Source organism: Echeneis naucrates, chromosome 2, assembly GCF_900963305.1.
Source record: "Echeneis naucrates chromosome 2, fEcheNa1.1, whole genome shotgun sequence".
NCBI classification, from domain to species: domain Eukaryota; kingdom Metazoa; phylum Chordata; class Actinopteri; order Carangiformes; family Echeneidae; genus Echeneis; species Echeneis naucrates.
Genome location: NC_042512.1, coordinates 10,001 through 17,039, shown reverse-complemented (window position 1 = coordinate 17,039; position 7,039 = coordinate 10,001). Strand labels below are relative to the sequence as shown.

Here is a 7,039-nt window from a genome sequence, read left to right as displayed (position 1 = left end):
AAGACAGACACTTTAAGCAGCTCAGCATCAGTGCTGACAGTTTCTCTGCGGTCTGTCTCTGAAAACCATCTGTGTCGGTCAACACTTATGCTCCTCACAGTTGTGTGTCACTTCCTCAAAGGTTTGAAGTGATGTGTGAGTCTGAAGCGCTGCTGCCTTTTGTGACGTCACTGCCATAAAGGCTAAAAGCCCGATCACCAACACTATCCCAACAAATAGCACTTACTGCTCTCAGAACACAAGTCTGTGCTTCAGTTCGGGAAATGTTGACGACAAATTCACTCACTCAGCTGAGAAATCTGAGAAAGAAATCTATCAAAACTGGTTTTAATACCATCCAGGAGAACCCCAAAGAGAAACACTTGTACAAAAGGAAGTCGTCTGTGTTTCATAATTGAAATGATCAGTATTGTATTCTAAGAAGATGTTGTTGTCTTTGTCAGTCAGCGCTGCCCCAACAAGTAGCACTTACTGAATTCAACAGTCAAGTTAGTGCTCAAGTTACGGTAACATTTGTGACTTTCAAACTACTTCCTTATCCCCCACCCCCCATATCACTGATAATATCTGCTGTCCTGGTGATTGAAGAAAAGAAGGAATGGCATTCCTACGCAGATTCCACAGAGATGGGATTCGAGTTTATATGCTGCAGCTCAGCTAGCTATGAGCAGAGTGGCGCAGCGGAAGCGTGCTGGGCCCATAACCCAGAGGTCAATGGATCGAAACCATCCTCTGCTAATGGTGTTTTAGCAACAGCTAGCTGTTCACTATCCAAAGTTTGTTATATGTGAAGATGACATCATTACAATAGTAATTGAAAGGCATCAAAGGCATTTCCTGTCTTTCATTGATCTCCAAAGCTACACAGATGCATACGTCACATTCTTGTTCATGTTTGCTTCAAATGGTTGAGCGCATGCGCACAAAGACGCACGGAAGTGTCCCTGGACTGATCATTGTAACTTTGTGTTATTGTTGTATCTGGTAAGTTAAGGACCATAAACTTTCTATAAAAGTGTATTAGCAGGTTAAAAAGTACTGAGACTTCCACCTGCAGTCTATCTAATGATCACCAGGGGGCGGCTCCACTCTGTGACACAATGATCAATGTGATCAGCTGTTTACTGAAAGGCTGTGAAGCCCACCAGAGACCTGCTGTGTTTAGTTCACTTGTTGCTGTGTGTAGTTGGAACAGCAGGCTGCAACATCATGTCTCTGTGGGGCGATTGGTCAGCGCGTTTGGCTGTTAACTGAAAGGATGATGGTTTGAGTCCACCCAGAGACGTGCTTTGTCTTATCCACTGGAATTATAGTGGACATGTGGAACCCCAAGATTTGATTTGGAGAAGGTGTATGACCGGGTTCACAGGGATGTTCTGGAGTATGGAGCCATCCCATCACTATATGACAATAAGCTTCCCTTTCCCCGAGACAACTACAGGGTGTAACAGATGTACAGCTGTGGTGAGGACGGGTTACAGGTCTGTAGCTGGAGGACTTTGGCACCATCGGCCTGAGATCTACAATATTTCAGGATTTCAGGATTTCTGGAAGGAAAACAAACATGAAAAACACAAAGTTAAATTGTAGACACACAGTTGAACTGCAATGGCCGGGAATCAAACCCAGGTCAACTGCTTGGAAGGCAGCTATGAAAACCAAGCAAAGCTCCATATAGCAGATACCAGGTCCATCCACATATACTGATCAGCTGAAAGCTAAAAAACTGAGCAGAGTGCTGTGGACTTGAGTGGAACAGTGAAAGGATTTCCCCAACAAGCCTTTTGATCGTAGCTGAAGAATGTCATAAAGATGTTCTGTGGCTTAGCTGCTCACAGGGCCTGTTTCTGCAAACAGAAAATCACCGCACCTCCACTGATGTGATTCAGTTTTGAATTCCTCTGATTCCTCAATCAACTGTTAGTAGAAACTGTGGCACCTTTGGCATTTCCTACAAGCTTGTTATCTCTCATTTCAGCATGAATGGTATAAAAGGTATTCATGTGGGAGACCTAGAATCCATCATGTGTTAAACTGAGAACTCAGTCGTCACACTCAACTGATGTTGTATGCAGGATCCAAAGGAATGGAGGCAACTGGCAGTGGTGGGATTCAAACCCACACCTCCGAAGAGAGTGGAGCCTTAATCAGGCACCTTGGACACTTCAGAATGGGAATGACACCCATGTCATATTAGTACAAATAAGTACTTCCTGTGCTTGTTTAGCAATGCTGGGGATTGCACCAAAGGACTCATACATGGAAAGCACACATTCTAGCACTGAGCTACATTCCCTGTATGGTGTTGCAGATGAGATGATTGGATATCCTTCTTCCTGCTCTCAAAATAAAAGTCAAAATTATTTTAATAAGAGTTTGGTCTAGACCTGCTCTATATGTACTTGACGTAACTTCATTATGATGTCTTGACGTGAGTTTAAAAAAAGAGGCCAAAACATTAGGAGTTTGCCTTTAAGTGGACTTCAATGGCTGCTGTTTTGTCATCACATGTACACTTGTGTTCACTTTGGTAATTTGGTAGGATGACTACACAGGATAAATTGCTCCAAGCTGAGAGATCAGGGTGTTGCACAAGATAAGTACTTCCTGTGCTTCATTATCAACGCTGAAGATGACGGGGATTGAACGCGGAGCCTCATACATGCAAAGCATGCACTCTACCACTGAGCTACATCCCCTGCATGGTGTGGTAGCATTAGCAGTTTTTTTCCCCAGACTATAGGAAGAAGAGGAGCCAGCGATCCAGAAGAAACAGGTCGCCATCCTACAGAAGATCACCAAACTGCTCGTACAACCACAGGAGGACTCCGTGCAGACACCTCGAGAGATTCCTTGACAGGTTGTATGCACAGGCGTATGAGGATATGATGTTTTAATGTGGTTTGAGTTAAAAAAAAAAAAAAAGTGTGACATGGAACAAAAAGGTAATGACGACTGCAGGAGTTTTTCAGACGACCCTTTTCTTGCAATAAACCTCGCTATAGATGAGTTGAATCATCCTGAAGCTGTAATGAATGCTGTAATTGAACTACGATCTGTAATAAACAATTTAACTATCGAAAATGATTCTGCGACTGAGCCCCCCGTCTCTCCTCATTTCTCTCAGGTTGATTCACCTTCTCCACCAGTGGTTTCACACACAGAATGTTTGAATGTCATAGACATTGCTTCTTAATGCTGAAATGAGAGATAAAAAGCTATGTCGGAAGTTTCAAGGTGCTAACATTTACAAAGAGTTTGTACTAACAGTTAATTGAGGAATCAGCTGAATGAGGACAGATGTGACTTAAAGCACAACAAAGATCTTTCCCAGAAGGCCCTCAGACAAAGAAGCTGGGTAACAGCACAGACTGTCAGGAGTGGTATTTGAACCTTTAATTCCAGAGGAGACTGTCACCTGAACACAGCACCTTCAAAAGGCTTGTTGGAGAAATCCTTTCACTGTTTCAGTTTTAAAATGTTTTATACCAGAGAGAAACAAATCTGACTGGGGGACCTTTTGAGCTGCAGTCATATGCTCTACTGCTGAGCTGCACCCTCTTCCTCAGTGTGTGTTCCTTGAGGGCTTGTTGGTCTCGAGGTATTATTTAGAATGAACGGCTCAATTAAATTAAAAACTCTCTTTAAAGAGGCTAGTTGGTACTGGGTCTGATAGACAGGTTGACAGGTTGACCGAGGCATCTACTGGCACCGGATGTGCAGTCTAAAGTAAAAACCAAAATAACATTCAACCACCTCTCAAAAAGGAGGCTCACAAACCAACTGTGAGCAGAGAGGAGGCTTCATCAGACAGTTTCTCTTTTCACCTGCTGCAGCAGCTCAGAGCCTCTGTGGTTAGGTAAAGGTCCAAAGAGGATGTAGATCAGTGGTAGATGTTCATTAAAACAAATGGCCAATGAAGGCACAACTCCTGCTCAGGCTAAAGACCAGACCGTGTTCAGACCACATCTTCAGCTGCCAACAAACATGAAGAGGTGGCCGATTGGTTAAGGTGATGGACTGCTAATCCATTGTGCTCAGATCAGAATGAAAAGTAAATTTTTTTTCAATAATTTAAAAGACCTGATCAAGGGCTTGTTGGTCTAGGGGTATGATTCTCGCTTTGGGTGCGAGAGGTCCCGGGTTCAAATCCCGGACGAGCCCTTCATCTGACGTGTCCAATGATCTGCTGCTGCCCCCCCCCCTTCTGCTGTGGACATTTTACCTCCTTCACTTTCCAGCAAAACATTTCCAATATTATTTTTTTAAACATTGATTCAATGTGGTCCTTAACCTGCAATACGCCCTTTAAGGTAACATTTGTGACTTTCTAACTACTTTCTAAACCCTCCACCCTCCATATCATTGATAAAACTTGCTGACTTTTGGGTTTGTTTTTTTTTTTATATTGTTCAAAATAAACTGAAATAAAATCAAATGGTGATGTGTGTCCATCTAAAATAATGGGAAATAGTGATGTGAAATGTGATGTGAAGAAATTAAATGGCTCATCAGAAAAACACGTCGTGTTGCACCACAGAGTATGTGAGCGTTTACCAAAAGTGCAAACAGATGATCTGACCCTGACGTGAGTTGAACACGCAACCTTCTGATCTGGAGTCAGACGCGCTACCATTGCACCACAGAGTCTCTCTGAAGCGCACAACTGTAGGAGTTGAAACGCAGCAAAACATATTAAATGACCAAAATAAAGATTTGAAGAAGGAAATACACATAACAGTCTGTGTTTTTTGTAAATTTTTTGGATGATTTTTTGCAGTTCCTCATCAGAGACTGGCAGCTGGACACACATGTCAGGATGGCTCAGTGGTCTTTTGGAGCCCACTGAGAGACGTGCTGTGTTTCATCTACTTTCTCTTATCCAGCATACATCGACCAACAATGACTGCTAGAGTCAAATATCTTAACATCAGTTTGAACCAACATGAAACTAGCTGAGGTTTAAATAGTGTAACTACAGCTGCTGGTCATTAAGTCTCTGTGGGGCAATGAGCCAGTGTGTTTGGTTGCTAACTGAAAGGATGGTGGACAGGAACCTGCAGAGAGATGCTGAGGTTGTGAGTTCAAGCCTCAGCTGGAGCATCTGGCCGTCTGTGGATTACTCCTGGAATGAACTTAATAAACTTTGCACCAGAGTGTAGCAAAAAAAAAAAAAAAAATCTGTGATGTGTGCACACTGTTAATGAAGCTCCAAAGACAATCATGGCCATGCCAGATAACTTTGAGTTCTGCTGATAGAAGAAAGAACCAAACTGGGCCAGGAGCCAAATGTTTGTTGGATCAGGAACTGACACACTGCCTACTGCACCAACGAGGCCTGGAACCCAGAGTAAGTAAAAGAGTGAGAAGGAGGAGAGCTGTCAGTGTTTCAGTATAAACATACATCATACAGCCCTGACCACTGTTGTATCCAGGCAGTGCTGACTGCTGCTTTTCATGGAGAGCGGTGACCATTGCATTGGCCGGGAATTGAACCCGGGCCTCTCGCATGGGAGGCGAGAATTCTACCACTGAACCACCAACGCTGACTGCACAGCTAAACTCACCTCCAATATGATGGCAATGCAGAGTAGAGCGTAGCAAATCTCCACTTGTCATATGGAAGACCAAGTAATTCAAATTCAAGTATCCATCTGTCTGTCAGGATGGCCGAGTGGTCTAAGGCGCCAGACTCAAGGTAAACTCCTTCCTGCACTAAAGGGCATTCTGGTCTCTGAAACTTTGACTGTTTCATAATAAAGGAGTTAGGACTTAAAACACTAAAGCATGTGTGCTCCCTGTGGCTTCATCTTCATCTTCAGCCTGAGTATCAACTGCAGCTACAGAAGAGGAAGTAGAAGGCAGAGGGCTGGACGCCAGTGTGGATGTGCTGGGGGCATGAAGGACCTCCAGCACTGTGGGATCATCTTCCTCCATGTCATCCTCCACATCATGCTCCTCAATGAGGAGGTGAATCAGGGTGCACATCCTGCAGCACCTGACCGGTCTGCTGGAGCAGATACTGCACCCCTGTGAGCTCTCCAGAAACAATACGCATAAAGTGATTCATTTCCAAAAGTTAATAAAACTAACAACAGATTTTAAAACTTACAGATAATCGGTCACCTGCCAAGATCAAAATATATATAATCACGCTGTGAACGTGCAAGTAAAGATCAGTATATGTATCACAATCATGGACTTAAAGCTTTGCAAGAACAAATGAATGGTACCACTTTGGGTCCGTTTGGAGAACATGGGGGGGCTGGGTGACGTCATCACCAGAAATTAAAATGTGTACTAGCATTCACAGCTTCCACCAAATGGAGCCAAATAAGACACAAAACTAATTGTGATGTGAGTCTGAAGAGCTGCTGTCTTTGATACATCACCTGATGATGTCACCTGATGATGTCACAATACTGCCAGAATGAAACTCTTCCTTTGAAGCTGCTTTGAAGAATTTCCAAAATCACATGTGATTCAGGTGTAAACACAAAGGCTGCCCCACTGTCACCATTCAGAACAGCTGAGACGATTATTGATCATTCATTGGTTGATTATTAATGATCAGCTCAGAACCAAACAGTGTATCTGAAGCACAGGAAAGAGTTCTGCTCTCCAACACTCTGATCGCTCAATTACCGCTCCACAGCAGCCTGTGACATGTCTCTCCTGACAATGTGCTTCATTATCAACAATGGAGATGCCGGGGATTGAACCCGGGGCCTCATACATGCAAAGCATGCGCTCTACCACTGAGCTACATTCCCTGTGTGGTGTGCTAGCTTTAGCAGTTTTAGCAGCTTCAGCTGTACTGTACAGCTTTAGCTGTGCTGTACCTATGATACTTACATTGAGGTAACTCATCTGTACATGTGAGCCATGAAGGCCAGCACGTACTTTGGCCTGTGAGCTGTGAAGCATCGGACACAAAGACACACAAAGACAACACACGATGCCCTGAGAGACGATACCTGAGCAGGAGAACTAATCACTGCATGTACAGCTGTGACGCTTAGCAAGGAAGAAATATTGT

At 43.7% G+C, this 7,039-nt stretch overlaps 4 non-coding genes across 4 annotated transcripts; 1 reads left to right on the top strand and 3 right to left on the bottom strand.

Annotated features, from left to right (window-relative positions):
* Positions 1-4,092: 4,092 nt before the first annotated feature.
* Positions 4,093-4,164, top strand: trnap-ugg (transfer RNA proline (anticodon UGG)). Its single transcript has one exon. It is a non-coding gene; the product is annotated as a tRNA-Pro (tRNA).
* A 414-nt stretch (positions 4,165-4,578) lies between these two features.
* Positions 4,579-4,650, bottom strand: trnaw-cca (transfer RNA tryptophan (anticodon CCA)). The gene has a single exon. It is a non-coding gene; the product is annotated as a tRNA-Trp (tRNA).
* Positions 4,651-5,475: 825 nt separating this feature from the next.
* Positions 5,476-5,546, bottom strand: trnag-ccc (transfer RNA glycine (anticodon CCC)). The gene has a single exon. It is a non-coding gene; the product is annotated as a tRNA-Gly (tRNA).
* Positions 5,547-6,701: 1,155 nt separating this feature from the next.
* On the bottom strand, positions 6,702-6,773 carry trnaa-ugc (transfer RNA alanine (anticodon UGC)). The gene has a single exon. It is a non-coding gene; the product is annotated as a tRNA-Ala (tRNA).
* Positions 6,774-7,039: the final 266 nt, after the last annotated feature.